Genomic DNA, 22035 nt, shown 5'->3' with positions numbered 1-22035 from the left:
CTTCTTGCCACAGCTCGCATTGATGTGCCATCCTGGATAAGCTGCACTACCTGAGCCACTTGTGTGGGTTGTAGACTCCGTCTCATGCTACCACTAGAGTGAAAGCACCGCCAGCATTCAAAAGTGACCAACACATCAGCCAGGAAGCATAGGAACTGAGAAGTGGTCTGTGGTCACCACCTGCAGAACCACTCCTTTATTGGGGGTGTCTTGCTAATTGCCTATAATTTCCACCTGTTGTCTATCCCATTTGCACAACAGCATGTGAAATTGATTGTCACTCAGTGTTGCTTCCTAAGTGGACAGTTTGATTTCACAGAAGTGTGATTGACTTGGAGTTACATTGTGTTGTTTAAGTGTTCCCTTTATTTTTTTTGAGCAGTGTATATAAAAATGAGTGTCTGTCTGTCTGTTCTTTATGCGCGACCAAACGACTGGACCGATCTTCATCAAATTTGGCACACAGGTACCTCAGGTGTCTGGGACGTACCGTACCGTTCCTGAGATATTCCCAAAAAATGACCCACCTTAGCCAATACAAGCTTGCAAGTCTTTCTCTTCAAATCCCAACTGCCATAAACATAGTTTTACTCCAGGTTTCCATAAAAACCCAGCCATTTTTCTTTACTGCTTAAGGGGGCGGGCACTGTGGAGATCAATGTTATTAAATGGGTAGGCACTGTGGAGGTCACTGTTATTAATGGGGCGGGCGTTATGAAGGTCCCTGTTAAAGGGGCGGCCACTATTAAGGTCACTGTTAAAGGGGTGGTCAATGCTAAAGGGGCAGTCACTGTTAACCCCTTAGTGACCAAGCACATTTTTTAAAAATTGCATTCCAAGAGCTAGAACTTTTTTTTTTTTTTTAAATGTACTTGTATGAGGTCTTATTTTTTGCAGGACAAGTTATAGTTTTTAATGCACCATTTTAAGTACATGTAATGATTGATCAAAGCCAGCCGTTTAGCTAAAACCCCCTTTGTTTACGTCAGTAAAAACACGTATGGGTGGTCACTAAGGGGTTAAAGGGGCCGGCACTGTGGAGGTCACTGTTAAAGGGGCAGGCACTGTGGAGGTCATTGTTAAAGGGGTGGGCTCTGTGGAGGTCAATGTTAAAGGGGCAGGCACTGTGGAGGTCATTGTTACAGGGGCGGGTACTGTAGAGGTCACTGGTATGGGGGATACTGTTGATATCTTTTTAGGACACGTGGAAATATAAAATGAAATAGATGAAATATACCCGTGCGATGTCGGGTCATTCTGCTAGTGCCTGCCCCTTTAACAGTGACCTCCACAATGCCTGCCCCTTTAATAATGACTGCATCTTTAACAGTGAGCTACACAGTGTCTGCCCCTTTAACAGTGACCTCCACAGTGTCTGCCCCTTTAACAGTGACCTCCACAGTGTCTGCCCCTTTAACAGTGACCTCCACAGTGCCCGCCCCTTTAACAATGACCTCCACAGTGCCTGCCCCTTTAACAGTGACCTCCACAGTGCCGGCCCCTTTAACATTGAGAGCATCTTTAACAGTGACCTCCACAGTGCCTGCCCCTTTAATAGTGGCCTTTTTTGGGAATCTCAGGAACGGTAAGTCGTAGAGAGCTGATGCCCGGTCTAAATCCTTCCCGAACACCTGATGTACCTGTGTGCTAAATTTAGTGAAGATCGGTCCAGTCATTTGGTCGCTCATAAAGAACATCCAGACAGACGTCTAGACAGACAGACAGAAACTCATAGAGATGAGCTTCTGTCTGTCTGTCTAGACGTCTGTCTGGACGTTCTTTATGCGTGACCAAACGATTGGACCGATTTTCACCACATTTGGCACACAGGTACATCAGGTGTCCGGGAAGGTTTTAGACCAGGTCTCATCTCTCTAGGACTTACCGTTCATGAGATATTCCCAAAAAATTACCTGCATTAGCCAATACAACCCAGCAAGCCTTTCAGTTAAATCTGAACTGCCATTTACATGGTCACATGTCCCTTATTAGCCAATAGAAGCTCGCAGGTCCTACTCCAGGTTGCCATAACAACTGATCACAGGTTTTAGCAGTTTGCAAGTCCTTAAATATTCAGTCATATGACGTATGACGGCACAACTACACTGCTACATGAATGGGGGGCAGGGGCCACTATCAAACGGGCACTGTGGAGTTCACTGTTAAAGGGGCAGGCACTGCGGACGCCACTGTTAAAGGGGCGGGCACTGTAGAAGTCACTGTTAAAGGGGCAGGTACTGTGAAGGTCACTGTTAAAGGGGTAGGTACTTTGAAGGTCACTGTTAAAGGGGCGGGCACTGGGAGGTCACTATTAAAGGGTTGGCCACTATGAAGGTCACTGTTAAAGGGGTGGTCAATGTTAAAGGGGCGGGCACTGTGGAGGTCACTGTTAAAGGGACGGGCAATGTGGAGGTCACTGTTAAAAGGGTGGGCACTGTGGAGGTCACTATTAAAGGGGCAGGCATTTCGGAAGTTACTGTTAAAGGGGCGACCACTATGAAGGTCACTGTTAAAGGGGTGGTTAATGTTAAAGGGACGGCCACTATGGAGGTCACTTTTAAAGGGGCGGGCAATGTGACAATCACTGTTAAAGGGGCAGGCACAGCAGAGGTCATTGTTAAAGGGGCAGGTGCTGTAGAGCTCACTGTTATGGGGGATACTGTTGATATCTTTTTACAACACACGGAAACATAAAATGAAATATACCCGTGCAAAGCCGGCTCCTTCTGCTAGTATATATATATGAGAATTTGAAGAGGAATACAACAATTTTTCAGTGACATGGAACACAAAAAAACTGATCTCAGATGGAAATGGCTCAAATGGATGCCATATGTGCATAACTGATGCACAGGATCTATTTTTTTTTTTTTTTACAGGATCCAGTTTATTTATGTTCTTCTGACAGATCAGAAGAACAGAAAAATAACTGTGATGTGAACTCTCCCTTAACAAGCAATACAGCACAATACATGCTATCATGCTTAATGCACATTTTGCTGGGCCAGGGATTATGGTAGATCATATGTATACAGGTTTATATAGGTATTATATGTATGATTATGATATGGTAATGTCAGTCACAGCAGAGATTTCAGTTTGGAAAAGTTGGTGACGTGTTAGGATACTCTATACAAAACCAGCTGCCCTGATTCAATGTGCAGTAGGGTTATAATTACAATGCAGATTACTGAATTAAAGGCCATGAATCATTCTTGTGACCTTTTCCTGAAATGACTACACTTTTCGTAGTATCCAAAAAATCTGAAGCACATAGGCCCTCTAGAGTTCATTTCCAGCAATAAACTGCAAACACAAGACTATGAGAGACTAGTCGTTCTGTGGGCTCAGAATGAATGCAGATAAGGATTGTCACACATTTCTCGTGCACAGCTTTTTCGTAAACAGTAGCATTAAGATAATATTAGAAGCAAGTAAGAAACTTTGAATCCAAGTAATTTTAAATCACAGCAGTATTTCACATAGTAATGTAAAAAGCCTACAGCGAGAGCTCTACAGATTCTGTGGCTTTGAATTTGCCATTCAGGTCTTTGGATCTGCACTGCTTTCACATTGTAATCTGAATTAGCGTGCATCCTAATGGGACTTGACAAAGACGTGGCAAAATCCTCATGGGTTGCGTGTGGATTTGTTGCAGATTTTGCTGCGGATTTGGTGAGAATTTCTCCTTGTGTTTTACAATAGTACCATAGGTCATTTATGTTGCAGGCTTTCTTACGGCATGTGGGTAAGAGTTCTTAAAATGTATTTTGTTGTAAAACCCTGTGGATTTTCAGCAACCAAATACACAACTGCAGATCTGCAGCAAATCCATTCTGTGTGGACGTATCCAGGGCCGGTTTTAAGCAAAGTGTGGCCCTGGGCAAAATTCACACGTAGCCTGCCTGCACTGACTGCGGATTACACATGGTTTTTCCATGCAGATTTTTTGTGCAGAGAAACTGCAGTCCAATACTGTACACTGCGAAAGGTGCACCACAATAATAGGCAACTGACTACACTGGCTAATCCCTCAAGCTGATGTTAAGAGCTGAGACTTTAGCCAATGTATTCCTGTCAGGAACACAACGGAGCCCTTTTGCACCACCGTCAAGGTATCTCAGTGTGGCATGGGTTCCTACCACTAAACTACCTACGGTGTGTGAACATGGTCTGAGAGGTGCTAAGATCCAACTTACAGCCAAGCTCCCACATACCTCCATAGTGAGATCACTCATGTAGTATCATCTCTCCTACTACCTGAGTGATCTCACTATGGAGGTATGTGGGAGCTTGGCTGTAAGTTGTATCTTAGCACCATTCAGACCGTGTTCACACAGCATAGGTAGTTTAGTGGTAGGACTCATGCCATGCTGAGATACCTTGACGGTGGTGCAAAAGGGGTTACGATGTGTTCCTGACAGGAATACATTGGCTAAAGTCTCAGTTCTTAACATCAGCCTGAGGGATTAGCCAGTGTTGGCAGTTGCCTATCATTGTGGTGTACCTTTCGCAGTGATTTATGTATTTTTATATTTGCATCCACACATTATCCCATCTTGTCTAGGATGCTTTTGTGGTGCATGTGGTCCGCTGCCGATTTCCTCCATTGTATGCATTTTTGCTGGGGATTGCCGTTAGCAATGGATCACATGCAGAGGAATTGCTCCTCTGGTTATAAACACACCACAGTGTTTGGGGTTTTTGAGCATTTACTCCCATTTAGGCCACTTTATTTCAGTTATTTTAGTGTAATACAGTACCAGCAAGGTGTATAAGATTATCTTTAGCATAGGTCATCAATATCAGTTCGGCTGGCGTCCTTCCCCCGGGACACCTGCCGATCAACTGTTGGGAGTCCAGTGATGTCACTGTATATCAGTCACATGGCCTAGTTGCAGTTCAGTCCCATTCAAGTGAAAGGAGATGAGCTGCAATACCAAGCATCGCTGCTGTCTAATGTACGGCGCTGTGCTTGGTAAACTATAAAGAGATTGCAGTGCTCACCGGAGCTCTGCTGAGCGCCATGGCTTCTTCAATCAGCGAATCCCCACTGATCTGATACTGATTACCTATCCGGAGGATAGACCATCCATATCAAATTCCTAGGTAAACCTTTTAACTGAAAAAAACAAGAAGCAGGTTGGAAAGACAAGCAAATATAGCCTTTAAAGTGTAACTCTTCTTTAAAAACACTTTCTATATGTCATAATGACCACATACCTCTTAAATCCAGGGACATCTCCAGTCATGTAGACCTTCTCTTTCCTCTTCTCCTCCGTTTGACCCAGACCGCCATGACAAATTATTTCAGCCGCATCTCGTCTCTACAGAGTTTGTAACACAGACACGTTAGATTTCTAAATTTTTCCATCAACCCCCCCCCCATTCTGGTGTCCCCACAGTGTCATCCTGCTGCCACTCCCAATACTGTGCCGGTTGTACCCCCCAACGCCCCAGGTACTATACTGCTGAAAAAATAGTGACCCTAATAGACATAATTGGGGTCATTTATCAAACTGGTGTAAAGTAGAACTGGATTTCCAAAAGAGCTTTCAAAAATGAAAGGTAAGATCTGATTGGCTGCTATGGGCAACTAAGCCAGTTCTACTTTACACCAGTTTGATAAATTACCCCAAATGTCCCTATAGTATCCACAGCAGCTATAATGTCCCCTAGAGTGCCCCCAATAATAACACCCTATATTGTGCTCCAGGCAATAATCTCTGTATAGTGTCCCCAGAAGTAATAGAATTGCCCCTACAGTGCCTCCCCAATAGCAAGGCCCCCCACGCAGCCCCATATACGGTTGATCCTCGGAGAGGCAGAGTTAGTAGTGTACAGGCTCATAGTAAATATATCAATACAAGGCTATTATAATATTGTATACAGCTACCTAATGCAGATTTTTAGTGCGAAAATAGTAGTAGTAAGCACCCATGGAGAAGAGGTTGTCACAGTGCGGTTCACTGTGAGGTGGTTTGCCGTGCAGACTGGCTGCACGCCTTTTGCGTACTGGCTGCAGGTGTTTTTGTGTAGGCTGGTTGCTTTTGGCTGCGTGCTGGCTGCGGTATCTAGTGTAAACCTGCCCATGTGTGTGTGTACCCCCTTTGGCTGTATCGTCTCCCTGCGGGTATGTCATGTTGGTTGCGCTCTTGCGTACTGACTGTGGTGTTCCATGCATGCTGGTTGCTAGGGGCAATGTCCTGTATTGCAGCTTGGTATGCTGTGGTTTCTGGTTACCCCTGACCCGATTTGGCACCTCCCTGTTTGGTTCTGATGGGGTTAACCTCCCCTGGTTGGTTCCTGGGTGTGTCCTTTCAGATGCGCTCGTTAGGCTGCTATTTCTGAGCATGGAGTGTTGAGGTCAGTCTTGGTCAGTCTGTTCTGTCTTGTCTTGTGGGTGTTTTACCCTTCTGATCTGTGTAGTCTGTCTGTCTATGTTTGTCTTGCCAGGTTTTGCCCTTTGCTGCTGACCCAAGGGGTCCTACCATCTACACCTCGGTGTGTTCCGCCTGGTTCTGTATTGTTGTCTGCTGGCCCTGTACCTTGCCTTGTATCTGTCCTGTATCTGTATAGCTTAGCTGAGCTTATGTGCATCTGATCTATAGTATAGCTTAGCAGAGCTTATCTGCATCTGATCTATGTTCCTGTTATTGTCTGTCTCGCAGTCCTTACTGCTTCTGGTGTTCCATTCATGTCTGTCCACGTCTGCCTTCGGAAGAGGGTTGGAGGGTTCCCCTGTCTCTGTGCAGCTCTGGGGCCGTTTAGCTTCTATTGCTTGTGGCGCAGATAACTGCTTCTGTCACTGCTATATCTGTTTTGTGCAGCTCTTCCTGAGGCCGTATTGCTTCTATAGTGCTTGGGGCGCAGGTATCTGCTTCTGCCTCTGTTCCGTTCTGCCTGTCTGTGGACTCAATGAACTGTTGGTACCTTGCCTGGTATCTCCTTGCCGCCTGATCCTACTGCCACTGACTCGGTTTACACTGTTGAGTAGCCTCTGGCAACTACCTTTGGCCCAAGCCTATCCTCACCATCTGAGGCTCTAGTGAAGACCAGGTAGCTGCTTAGTTACGCCCCTCCAGAGTATTGCTAGTCAGTGGTTTTGGGTCCACACCCACTGATCTGTTTCAGTACATTGAGGTCTTTTGTTATAGTTATTGTCACGTGTCTTGGTTCCTTTGTAATAAGTTATGTGTTCCATGGTCCTTGTCCTGCTCGTATGACATCCCAGAGGTCCCCCTTTAGACATCCGGCACATAACAGCGGTCTTTTATTGACCATGGGAAATCTTTGTTTTTCTCACTATATCATGTTATGGCTTGTCACTTGGACATAGAACACTGATCCGTCCCAATGGACTGAATGTATGGTATGCTCTCCTCCTACAGTCTGGACTAAAAATGACTGTTCTCAGGGTTGTACGGGTCCCTCGAATTCATCTTGGCATGTCATAAGATTTTATACTGGTAAATCTCTTTTAGAATATGGCAGGAAAACACCATGCTATATGCAAAGGACTAGGGGGGTCTTTTATTATCCAGAAATATGCCTATATTAAGTGTATTTGTGGTGCCAATCATTGCGCAGCAATCAGCAACTTTTCCCCGCTCACGCCAGGTCTAAAAAAGTTTGCGCGGGGAAGGGACGGCAGGCCCATCTCATTGATCATTTTCTACGCCTGTTTTTAGGCATAGAAAATTGTATAAAAGTAAGACAGCAAGGAAGCTGTCATACATTTAGACTGCCACTGGATGCGCTGAAATTATAGAAAGGCCTTTGCCTCTTCATAACTTCGGTGGATCCTCCGCCAGCTACTGGGCTTTATTAAGACCAGGGTCTAAAAAGACGGTCTTAATAAATGTGCCCTTAGATCTTTTTTTTACAAATCATAAGCATAAAAGGGTTCAGAGAATTCACTGAGTATATTTAGATCTCTCTCATGTAGCATCTTTTTCATGTTCCTAAAATAATCTGTTAAATTATAGACCCTAAAATGACCTCAGGATAGTTGGTGTAAGCTTTGTGGTTACTGTTGCCTTCACTCTTTAATTCACAGAAATCTTGAATCATGAAGCAGTTGTATAACCTCAGGGCTACCCCTTTACTTTTAGTACTCTGGAATATACAGATATGTCATATATTTCAGATAGAAATGATGCCATGTCTTAATTTGTACTGAGAACTGTGAACTGCATTAGGGGACTCATTATGTTTAGGGAAATATTTAAAGTGAGCTGCATAGTGAAAAGGGAACGACTATACACAAAAATGTCCTTTGCTAATCTTATAGTAGTCTGGAAAGACTGCTGTATTGTTGAGAGGATTATACCCTCGGATTGGTGTGGATTAGTTTAATTGAGTGCTGTCATATCTTTGAATTTTCTGTTTTGCAAAACTTTCCTTCCTTATTTTTGTACTTCATTTACCTACCTGACCAAGAAAGTCATAAGCATGAGCAAAAGTCTTTTACTGACAGAAAGTTTCAGATCATATTACTTAAACTTTGTCTGCATCAACCCATTTGTTTTAAATACTGTATAATATCTAATGAGCCATTGTACAGTACCTTCAATATAAGTAAATTTGAAGGGTTTTTCCAAGCTCCGGATATTGATCATCTATCCTTGTTATTATCCATAGCACCGCAAAGTAAATGGTCAGTGGCTTGGCACCATTGATGGCACTTAACACAAAGACTACTCACTGGAGTACCATCCAAAACATAACTTTTATTATGGTCATTTTAAACCCTCTATTATAGCCACAATAAAACCTTATAAATAAAGAGTGATGTCAAAACCATTCAATACTGGACCCTATTAGTTACTCCACAATTTCATCTCATAACGTTGTGTAGCACATTCCATCAGGTCTATTTTAGAGTATCGATCAATCAAAGAATGCAGTCCGCTCACCCTATTCTTTGGAGACCAATGTGTTGGTTTCTTTATCCATCTCAATGATGTGTCAGTGATATGAATTAGGAAAATAGTATACTGTCTAACAGATATCATATTAAAGCTAGAGAAATTACAAAAACATTTGTAACTTCTAATTTATTATGTGTTTTTGAGCCCATCACGCTAGATAAACTTCAATAAAAGTATTCGATTTTGGTCAGATGTTGATAACTCATGATGTGAGCCCCCATAAATTATAAAGATCAGGATGCCTTCTATATAATTCATCTAGATAATCAATTATAGTTCTAAAATAAATAAGAAATTAATAGTGATGAGCGGCATAGGCAATATTCGTTTTTGCGATATTTAGTGAATTTTTCACATAATATTCACAATAAATTCTCTAATTCTCTCATTTGTGTTCTCGTCATTATTTTTGCAATAGCGCAAATCGGCACTAATGATGCGCATATTTTTTGCGCAATACAGGGAGTGCAGAATTATTAGGCAAGTTGTATTTTTGAGGATTAATTTTATTATTGAACAACAACCATGTTCTCAATGAACCCAAAAAACTCATTAATATCAAAGCTGAATATTTTTGGAAGTAGTTTTTAGTTTGTTTTTAGTTTTAGCTATTTTAGGGGGATATCTGTGTGTGCAGGTGACTATTACTGTGCATAATTATTAGGCAACTTAACAAAAAACAAATATATACCCATTTCAATTATTTATTTTTACCAGTGAAACCAATATAACATCTCAACATTCACAAATATACATTTCTGAGATTCAAAAACAAAACAAAAACAAATCAGTGACCAATATAGCCACCTTTCTTTGCAATGACACTCAAAAGCCTGCCATCCATGGATTCTGTCAGTGTTTTGATCTGTTCACCATCAACATTGCGTGCAGCAGCAACCACAGCCTCCCAGACACTGTTCAGAGAGGTGTACTGTTTTCCCTCCTTGTAAATCTCACATTTGATGATGGACCACAGGTTCTCAATGGGGTTCAGATCAGGTGAACAAGGAGGCCATGTCATTAGATTTTCTTCTTTTATACCCTTTCTTGCCAGCCACGCTGTGGAGTACTTGGACGCGTGTGATGGAGCATTGTCCTGCATGAAAATCATGTTTTTCTTGAAGGATGCAGACTTCTTCCTGTACCACTGCTTGAAGAAGGTGTCTTCCAGAAACTGGCAGTAGGACTGGGAGTTGAGCTTGACTCCATCCTCAACCCAAAAAGGCCCCACAAGCTCATCTTTGATGATACCAGCCCAAACCAGTACTCCACCTCCACCTTGCTGGCGTCTGAGTCGGACTGGAGCCCTCTGCCCTTTACCAATCCAGCCACGGGCCCATCCATCTGGCCCATCAAGACTCACTCTCATTTCATCAGTCCATAAAACCTTAGAAAAATCAGTCTTGAGATATTTCTTGGCCCAGTCTTGATGTTTCAGCTTGTGTGTCTTGTTCAGTGGTAGTCGTCTTTCAGCCTTTCTTACCTTGGCCATGTCTCTGAGTATTGCACACCTTGTGCTTTTGGGCACTCCAGTGATGTTGCAGCTCTGAAATATGGCCAAACTGGTGGCAAGTGGCATGTTGGCAGCTGCACGCTTGACTTTTCTCAGTTCATGGGCAGTTATTTTGCGCCTTGGTTTTTCCACACGCTTCTTGCGACCCTGTTGACTATTTTGAATTAAACGCTTGATTGTTCGATGATCACGCTTCAGAAGCTTTGCAATTTTAAGAGTGCTGCATCCCTCTGCAAGATATCTCACTATTTTTGACTTTTCTGAGCCTGTCAAGTCCTTCTTTTGACCCATTTTGCCAAAGGAAAGGAAGTTGCCTAATAATTATGCACACCTAATATAGGGTGTTGATGTCATTAGACCACACCCCTTCTCATTACAGAGATGCACATCACCTAATATGCTTAATTGGTAGTAGGCTTTCGAGCCTATACAGCTTGGAGTAAGACAACATGCATAAAGAGCATGATGTGGTCAAAATACTCATTTGCCTAATAATTCTGCACTCCCTGTACATGCAACTTCACATTTTAGCAGATCTAAGTAGATTTTACTGATTGGTGCACATTGTTGTGACATCAAAGCACTATGTCTGTAGCGTGTATGTTTGGACAGCAGAGAAACAGTAATTCCTATCACACTACCTAACACCCTGCACTGGAACCTATCAGCTACACTACGTATATCACTATCTAACCTACACTGACGATCTCCCACTAACTATCTGTATTATATATATGAGTTAACTATCTAATGTAATTGGATAAGGAATATGATCCAGATAAAAGCACAGAGCACAGCAATGACACTGCTCTCTCTCTCTCAGAACTGCAAAAAAAAAACTACAGAAAATAGCTGCTGGGGAGGTTCTTATATAATAAAGGGTAGGCAACTTTCCTATTGGTTGCTAGGGATGTTGCAAAGTTCTGACAAAGACATTGCAGCCTTCTCATTGGCCCACAAGCAAGAAGGGAGGTTACTGATAGAAGAAAAAAAAATCTAGAATATTAACGATTACAAATATATAGCACTATATTCTACATCTTCGCAAATTCTCGAAGTGCCAATATTTGCGATAAAACCTATGTACCCAATAATGGTTTTATATCCATAGTGTGGCTTTTTATTTTATTTTATAAAATATAACTTTGAACCTGCTAAGAAAGCTGGGTGAGCAGAAATGTGTTTGGCCATATGGGATCTGGCTTATCTTGGTTTAGAATAGGGCCATATAGGGCCAACTAGGGTCACCGAGTGGACTTGCCCTTGTCAGTGTGGGTGCTCTGCAGAGGTAGAGTGCAGGGATCCATCTGATAGGGATAGACAGTGCCCATAACTTACGTTATTAACTCCACAGCCTGAATCACAAAACAAATATTTGAGAAGAGGAAACTTTCAATTACCTACATTGAATTCAGGCTGCAGATGTCACTGACAACCCAGCCAAGGAGAAGCATGGGTAATCTGGATTAAGAAACCAATGTATTGGTCTCCAAACAACAGGGTGAGTGGACTGCACTCTTTGATTGATCTATGTACTAAAATAGAACTGATGGAGTGTAGATATACACAAGGTTATGTGATTGTGGAGTAACCAATAGGACCAGTATTGAATGGTTTTGACCACATTCTTTCTATATAGATTTTTATTGTGGTTGTAATAGAGGTTTTAAAATGACCATAATAAAAGTTACGGTATGTTTTAAATGGTACTGCTCTCAGTGATCCGACATACAACACCCTCACCAGTCAGCTGTTCCCTGCAACCTCCTGCCTTGTATCTAGCTGCTGTTGAATATAGCAAGGAGCACAGCTATGTTCGAAGTGTAGCAGCCATGCTGGGTTACTCCAGCTCATCTCCCATTGAGATAAAAGGTGGCTGAGCTGCAGTACTTTTGTACAACCACTATACTTTGAATGGAGCTGTGCTTACTCTTCCATTAACAGTGTTTGTTCCAGTTCCAGAGGCTGCAATGAACAGCTGATCAGTGGGGGTGTCAAGCTCCCATTGATTGGATATTGAGGAACTATCATGAGCATAGGTTATTAATATCAGGATCCTGGAAAACCCCTTTAACAGAAGGTTTAATAAGATGCTTACGTACATGCAGAAGGACCTTTATTTACTTAATCTGAGCATCTACTTATTGGAAAATAGAAGTATATAACATGGAAGGATAATAAAATGACACTCCATGAGCTGCTTTGCTCCACCTCCTATCCTCTAGGCTCCTTTATTTTATCAACCTCCACTTCCCGAAGATGTTGTATAATCCCACAACCCTGTCCAAGAAGAGCAGTTCAGATGAGGTTGTGCTGTATAGTGTTGAATAACCTGCTCCATGCAGGAGCCAGTGGAGAGGATGGGAGTGATAGTGGCCCTGATGAGATGTTATGTCATTGTGTACTCCCTCAGGCTGTTAATCCCTGGGGATCACTGTAGTGACAGTGTAGTTTGAAGAATCAGGTCAGAAGTAAACATATAACAGTTACTTAGTGCAACATATAACTTGTGGCACATCCAGCAACAAAAATACAGAGTGTGGTTTCTCTGGAACCAGTTAAGGAGGTATTGAGGCAGTTTGGATGGCTGCAAATGCTCACCTGTAGCCATAAGTGTCCACTGTCTGGTTCAGACTTAAACGTTATCTGACCTAGTGGTAATTTTGAGTAATAGGTGTCTGAGCTGTAATACCTCCCCTTGCAGCATTGTCTGTGATGCAAGGTTTTGTTGTTCACTCTGATGTTTTGTCTCTCAAGTGTTTTCTCGATGTAGAATTAGTTTGTCTCTCTGGAGAATTGTTCCAAGGAGCAGAAGCTCTGCATATATACCCGGTATAGAGGGACCACTATACCGGGTATATATACAAGTGCTAATCCCCTCGGTATTTCATCAGACACCCTGTTTCTCCAATGAGCATTAGACCCAATAGTCCCAATAACAAAAGATTTTACCCCTCAGTTTCAATTTCCCATTTGTCCCTCCCCTTCTCCCTCCCTCCCTCCCTTATTCATCCAACTGGAATTGATGAGATGGGGATGCATGTAGATATGGATGCATGTATCTTACTGTTGTATTGACACTATTTATCCAACTTGAATCGATGAGATGGGGATGCATGTAAATGTGGATGCATGTATCTCACTGCTATATGGATACTATGTATCCAACTGGGATTGATGAGATGGGGATGCATGTAGATATCGATGCATGTAGCTCACTGCTGTATCTATGGCATATTTTTGTCACTGTTTGGGAATTTAGATCGGGTCTCCGGTCTTTTCTTATGCATTCATTCTCCATTCACTCTTCTTAATGAGTTTTTTACTAAGTTTTCTAATGAAAAGTTTCCATGTAAATATACCTCTTTACTTCAAGCCCTGCCATAAATTAAGCCCCATGAACACTGACCTTGCGTATCTGACAGATCAGTGCTCAATGCGAGACTGCGTGGTACTAGCACAGCAAGAGGGGTCAAGCTGAGAGGGGGCAGATTTGAGCCTGCAGGCCTCCTGTGACGCTTCCCTCCTATCCTCCCACCTTCCAGGACCCAGAGTAGGCTGTAAGCGCTGCATTCAAAAGAGCGACGCCCTCTGAGGTCACGGAACCAGTCATGTGACCTGTCACGTGTGCACATCATGCTACTGCCTCGCTGGGGGAGGAGTCTGGGTCCGCATAAAAACTCATGCAGGAAGCCAGAGTAACCAGGATGCCATATGCACCTCTAACTTCTGCTAGTGACACCAGGCGAACCTATGTCTGGTGCCGGCTTCCAAATCCTGTACTATACGTCTGATGCTCTTACTACTTAGAGTCAACCCGATTGATGGTCCCCTGATGATCTGGCAACGGCCAGTGAAACGCGTAGGGACGAACAGGTCCGACACTGGGGTCTCCCCCCACCTCTATTGACGAAGCTGGGCAGTCACTAGGCTGCATAGGGGAATTGGTAGGGATACCCAGATAGGTGAGTTTTACCTATCCACTGGGGTCACCCTCAATAGAGTGATCGTGGTGCTCCTCTGACAGATATAAGCCCAGGTCAAGTAGGGTAAGATAAGGGTCAGAGACCCAGGACTCGAATCATTGAGACCCTAGTGGTGGCACCACTTTGAAAGACTGTGGTAAGACTGTTCCTCTTTTACGGAGCACTGGTAATTTAGGCACATTTGTGCAGCACATACAGGTGAAACTCGAAAAATTTGAATATCGTGCAAAAGTCCATTTATTTCAGTAATGCAAATTAAAAGGAATTTAATTAATGCAGCTTCAAATTAGAATTTTGTGAAAAGGTTCAATATTCTAGGCTCAAAGTGTCACACTCTAGTCAGCTAATTAATCCATACCCCCTGAGCAAAGGGTACCTCAAAATTGTGACTTTGGGGTTTCATAAGCTGTAAGCCATAATCATCCAAATTATAACAAATAAAGGCTTGAAATATCTCGCTTTGCATGTAATGAGTCTATCTCATATGTTAGCTTCACCTTTTAAATTGCATTACCGAAATAAATAAACTTTGCACTATATTCAAATTTTTTAAGTTTCACCTGTATTCTTGTCTATTATTGTACTTATGGGCTATTATTTTATATCTAGTGTTGATTAAAAGTTAAGCTTTAACAAGATCACCCATTTTGTTGTTATATAATAGATGAAGCTAGTAGCAATATCTCCGTTCCATACAAAATCGAAAATACGTATAACTATAGAGCATACATAAAGGTTGACAAAGGCCTTATTGAGTGGGCCGAAACGTTGCCTGGGAAATAAATTGGGTCATCACCCTTTCACCTGAAGTCAGTGCTGCCTCGTTTTTTGGATTTACTATAATGCATACATAGATATTCAAGCAGTGTATGGCATGTGGCCTTTGTATAGGAAAAGTTTATTTGGCTAACTGTACAGGTATGCGGTTAAACCATTTTAGCATATGCCACACAACTTATATGGCATAAATGAATTTTCCATTAATTTACAGTTTGAAAAATCCTGTTGTGTATGTAAGATCTATGTACTGTACATAGTCATACGCGTGTTGGAGGGTCCATTTTGTGATAGAGACCACCTACAATGTTAATCCTAAATCCTGAAAAGAAACACACATTTATGATCTTGTGGCTTACCAAAATTCTAAGTATCGTGACTGTAACTACCACCAGACATTTGTTACATAAAATGCAATGCATACCCCTAGTAAACCATACAACCCATCTAATCTATAACACTTGAATATTCTTGAAAAATATGCAAGAAATGACAGCTGTTTTTGTGCCAAGAACTATTTATCACAATCTAAAACTGCAAGTAACACTATAAAATGTAATCCCAAGTAATATATTAAGTGAGATGGGATAATTAATTTTCCAGATATTACATCCAGTGATTTCTATGGTGAGCATTTTAGCTAAATATCATGAAAAATGATTTGAATTTACTATTTCTGACTTGACTAAGTGCAAACCATATTACGTGAATATGATGCCACAGCAGACTTGACTGAAGATTCTGGTTGCGTTCATGTGTTTATGAAATCATTCAACATTAATAAAAAATCTGTTCAAGTTTCAAAACAGTATTGGTGACTGTGATTAGTGATTGAAGCCTGACATTTCGGTCATAATCTGTATAAGTGATTGTTCAGACTGTACCTGCATTTTTGGTGCTTTTTCTGTGACTAGAGCCTTTGGTGCTTGCACCAGTGTCCCTGACCTCATTAGGTCAGCTACTAGCAAGACTGGGAGTATCCCAAGGGTAAGGCATCTTGGTTGCTCCACTATGGGAAAGGTCAGGGGAGGGCCGAAATAACGCTTTTAGGGTTTAGCTAAAAGCCAAACCAGTTTGTTGGCACAGTGGGTCCACACTCACTGATCCATAACATTATAATTATACTGTATATTATATCACAACTTTGCCACTAAGGAAGGAGCAAGTAGACTCCAAAATGCATTTCATGGCATATAGAGCTGTATTTTGATTATAACTATGCATTGCCTGTATATAACTATCGTAAGCATAAAGGGCACAGTGTTTTTGTTATTGACTAGCCCACACTTCTGGCTGACTTGCAGATGCATGAATTATTTTATATCCCATTGTACACTGATCAATCTAGGAGTTAATTCAAACTGTAATTATTGTAATATGTATATTTTCAATCATTCCATCCATCTGCACACAATTCATTTAATTAATGTATGAACAGTAGCCATATAGACAAGGGCCCTGCTTTGGCTGCTGCTGGACCAGGATTACAGCGTTATATTAAAGTATAATGAAACCAGATATTATTCATTGTTTGGCATTTTATTATGAGTTTTATTCATTTTTATTTTTGATACTTCTATTTTTTTAATTATTTGTGTTAAGATCTATGAATAATTGTACCATCCTCTATACTAAAAACTAGGCTATCATTTTATATTGTGCAATATCTGTGTTATTTATACCTTTAGTAACCGAACTTTCTGGACACCATCATAAAACTTCAAGATGGCCCAATACTGAAATCTCTGCATCCAAAACCTATTGATCGGCCTACATACCTCAAATGGGACAACTTCCACCCCAAACATATTAAAAAGTCCATCATCTATAGTCAAGCCATCAGATATCATCAAATCTGTTCCAGCCCATCAGACAGGGATGAGCATTTACAACATCTGAAAAGGCCATTTTTACACCAGGGCTACCATCCTGCTTCAATTGAAGATCAGATCACAAGAGCCACCAAGATCCCCAGAAGTCAACTTCTCCAAAATAATGAAAAGAAACAGAACCAGCGCGTGCCTCTGGTTCTGACCTACAACCCACAAGAGGTACTGAGGAAAACTGCCAAATAATTACACCATGTGCTATATAAGGATGACCGACTAAAAACAATCTTCCCAAATTCCCCCTTTACTAGCTTACCGACAACCTCCATATCTAAGAAATATGATCAGATCAAGTTCAAGGCCATGAACTACAGAAAAAGGAACCCATCTCTGCAATATAAGAAGATGCAAAACCTACTCCCATATAACATATAATGCCAACAGATGAGATCCGGATCCCCAACACACAGCAAACACACAGCAGGACTATAAGATCCCTGGGGCATTCACATGTTCTACATCTAAGGCCTCATGCACACGACCGTTGTGTGCATCCGTGTCCGTTGTTCCGTTTTCCGTGATTTTCTGTGGACCCATTGACTTTCAATGGGTATATTGAAAACTCGGAAAATGCACCGTTGTTCATCCGCATCCGTGATCCGTGTTTCCTGTCCGTCAAAAAATATGACCTGTCCTATTTTTTTGACGTACAACGGTTCACGGACCCATTCAAGTCAATGTGTACATGTCAATGTGCACTGTCTGTGACCGGCCGGGCACTCCTCCTACTGGTAAGTGACAGGTCTGTGCTTTAAGCAATGCGCCGCACAGACCTTTTACTTACCAGTAGGAGGAGCGCCCGGCCGGCCACAGAAAGCGAAGGTAAGTATAATGCTTCTAAAATTGCTAAGTAACCATGGCAGCCAGGACTGCAGTAGCGTTCTGGTTGCCATGGTTACCGATCGGAGTCCCAGCGATTAAACTGGGACTCCGATCGGAACTCTCCGCTGCCACCAATGATGGGGGGGGGATTTTAATTAGGAGGGGGGGAGAGGGGAGGCCGCACTGGCCACCAATGAATGTAATACAGGGGAGGGAGGGGGGGGGCTGCACTGGCCACCAATGAATGTCATACAGGGGAGGGAGGGGGGCCGCACTGGCCACCAATGAATGTAATACAGGGGAGGGAGGGAGGGAGTGGGGGCCGCACTGGCCACCAATGAATTTAAAACTGGGGAGGGAGGGGGGTCTGCCCCTCCTGCCTGGCAGCACCTGATCTCTTACAGGGGGTTATGATACGCACAATTAACCCCTCAGGTGTGGCACCTGAGGGGTTAATTGTGCGGATCACAGCCCCCTGTAAGAGATCGGGTGCTGCCAGGCAGCAGGGGACAGCCATGTACACAGTACACTTGAAGCGTCCCCATCACTATGGGAACGCCTCTGTGTTAGAATATACTGTCGGATCTGAGTTTTCACGATATAACTCAAATCCGATGGTATATTTTAACATAGAGGCATTCCCATGGTGATGGGGACGCTTCAAGTTAAAATATACCATCGGATTGGAGAAAACTCCGATCCGATGGTATATTAATAGGGACTCCTGACTTTACATTGAAAGTCAATGGGGGACGGATCCGTTTGCAATTGCACCATATTGTGTCAACATCAAACGGATCCATCCCCATTGACTTGCATTGTAAGTCAGGACAGATCCGTTTGGCTCCGCATGGCCAGGCGGACACCAAAACGACTTTTTTTTTACTTTCCTTCATGTCCGTGGATCCTCCAAAAATCAAGGAAGACCCACGGAAGAAAAAACGGACACGGATCACAGAACTACGGTTCCCGTTTTTGCGGACCGCAAAAAAAAACGGTCGTGTGCATGAGGCCTAATGTTGTTTATCTGATTCTCTGCACTAAATGTCCTGTTGGAGGCCTCTACGTTGGAGAAACAGGACAGCAACTCAATGCAAGGATGAGGTCCCAACGCCACACAAATAAAGAGAAGAAGCTACACTTTCCTGTGGCTAAGCATTTCTGTAGCCCAGGACACAATGAAGAACACATGAAAGTTCTCATACTAAAAGGTAATTTCAAATCTCAAAGAGCCAGAAGAATTTGGTAGTACAAATTTATAATACTGCTTGACACTTTGAATACTGAACTGAATTTGTCCCCGGGACACTACAAGATCTAAAGAGTCTTCTACAGACATTAGAGATGATCAAATTTTTCAGAAATTAGATTTTTTATTCAAAGATTTGGTTCGATACGAATTTATTTGTGGAGAATCACGTTAAAAAACTGCTATTTCCTGGCTGCAGAGAGCCTTTATAGTGGTGTAGAACACTATGCCTTGCAGTAACACCATAGGGAGTCTGCTGTGGTAGTGAAATAATACTGTGAGTCAGTATGACATGGAGATGACAGACGTCGCTCTTAGAATCACTGCACACTTCACTTATTTGGACAGTCACGGGGCCAAAACTGACCAAATAACTCAAGTATGAACTCAGCCTTACAGGTCAATTTTAGCTCCAATAAGAAGCACACTCATTTTACACCGTCGTTAGCTGATTCCACATAGATGTCGACAAAACATGTTCTATTAAATGCTTATACAAGAAGAGCCCCCCGACAGAGTGGAGAGGGTGTCAGCAGTAAGTTTGTGTTGACGACACAGATTATTTTGCCCTTCCTCTGATCCGTCAGAACAATAATCCCCAAAAAACGGATCCTGTCTGTTGAGCATCCGCTTTCACTCCGCATTTGGTCAGTAATCCATCAGTATTGCTAATGCCAAAAAAAACAGGAGTGGATCCAAAACAGAGATGACACGTGAAAGGAATATTTGCATGTCTTCGGTGTTTTGTACCCACTCCTGCTTTTGGCTACAAAATCAAAAGCCAATTCTGATGGGACCAGAAAGGCCTTAGAGCTGCTACACAGACAGGATTCGTTGTGAGTCAGCCAGTCCGAAAGGCAAAATAGTGTCCCAGTCATGAAGTGGGGAGGGTGGGAACAGCATGAGAAATCCACAGAGTGGCCCTATGACATAGTGGTGAGGTGGAAACAGCATGAGGAGACCACAGAGTGTCCCAATGACAGAATCTGGAGGTGGTGGCAGCATCAGGAGGAGGCCACAGAGTGGCACAATGACAGAGTGTGGAGGTGGCAGCAGCAATAAGAGGCCACAGAGTGGCACAATGACAGTGTGGAGGCGGCAGCAGCAGCATCAGGAGACCTCAGAGTGACCCAGTGACAGAGTGTGGAGGTGGCAGCAGCATCAGGAGACCACAGAGTGACCCGGTGACATAGTGTGGAGGTGGCAGCAGCATCAAGAGACCACAGAGTGATAAGGTGATATAGTGAGGAGGTGGTAGCAGCATCAGGAGACCACAGAGTGACCCGGTGACAGAGTGGGGAGGTGGGTGGCAATACGAGTGCAAGCTGAAGATGGTGGGAGAAAGAAGGAGCACTTGGCATCAGATGTGTGGCAGCATCAGAATAGTAGCTGAGACAGGTAGCCAGAAGAAACCAGTCTCTTTTGTCAAAGTGTTGGTGTGGCACCATGGATGATCTAGTCTGATGCATCGGGCATTGGTGGGTAAAAATCCTGGCTGATCCACGCCTGATTCATCTTGACAAATGTCAGTCTCTCCACATTTTGGGTGGTTCTTCTTGAGGTAACTATGGCCCCCGCCACACAAAACACCCGCTCTGATGCCCCGATACTGGCTGGGCAGGACAGCTTTTCCAGGGCAAACTCTGCTAGTTGCAGCCACAAATTCAGCGGATCTTCAATGTGGGGTGGCAGGGTACTGTCCAAGTATGCCACCACTTGCTGGTTCAGGTCCTGCTCCAGGTCTAGCTGCTGCTGGTGAGTAGTTTCTTCACTTGGTGGGTGAAGAAAGCTGCTCATCAGTGACTCTAGACTCAATTTGCTGCTGATGGAGCTGGAACTTCGCCTACCCCCCCCCCCCCCCCCGCCACAGCAGCCATGGCAGAGGAACATGAGCACAGAGGGCCCTGCAAGAGTATGGATGATGGCTCAGATAGGCAGCGGCCAACTTACTACATTGGATGTCTCTATAGTAGTTCAGTTTGTCCTCCTTCTCAGCGGGTGTAAAAGATGCCCCCATTTAGGACCAGTAGCAAGGGTCAAACAAGGTGGAGAGCCAGAAGTCATCTCTCGCTGAATAATGACAATTCGGCTGTTACTACGCAAGCAAGTGAGCATGCATTGGCCATTTGTGCAAGTGACTCGGAGGGACTCCCTGCCTCAATCTCCACTGCATACTGCCACGGTCTGTCTGGGTCCTCTGCCTCGTCTTCCTCATCGTCCTGTAGCTCCTCTGGCTGCTCCTGCTCCTCCTCTCCTGTCAACTGTTTGTAAAAACCACCCATTTCGCTACACATTGCTGTAATCCAATGTCCTCCTCCTTCTCCAGTTCAGCCCTCACAGGGCTCATGTAGCTGTGAGATCTAGGTGCCACATCACAGTCCCGTGACCAGACAGATTTACCAGCATCTGTTCCAGGACATGAAGCAATGGAATGACGTTGTTCATCCTGTAGTCATGGCGAATGACAAATAACGTGGCCTCCTCAAAGGGCCTGAGCAAACATCAGGTATCACGCATAAGCTGCCACTGGCTGGCATCGAAGTTACACAGGGGAGTACTCCAGTCCGCTTGGATCACCAAGAAATCGTTTATGGCCTTTCTCTGTTCGTATAGTCGGTCCAACATATGGATGGTGGAATTCCAACGGGTAGAAACATCGCATATCAGCCTATGTTGAGGGATGCCATTCTGCCGCTGCAGCTCAAGGAGGGTGTACTTTGCGGTGTACGAGTGGCTGAAGTGCATGCAAAGTCTCCTGGCCATTTTAGGATATCTTTCAGATGGGTGGAAAACTTCAGGAACCGCTTGACGACCAGATTGAACATGTGTGCCATGCAGGGCGCATAGCTTGACACAACCCCAACAC

The sequence above is a fragment of the Bufo bufo genome, chromosome 2 (assembly GCF_905171765.1).
Source record: "Bufo bufo chromosome 2, aBufBuf1.1, whole genome shotgun sequence".
NCBI lineage: Eukaryota > Metazoa > Chordata > Amphibia > Anura > Bufonidae > Bufo > Bufo bufo.
This window is presented reverse-complemented; position numbering follows the sequence as displayed.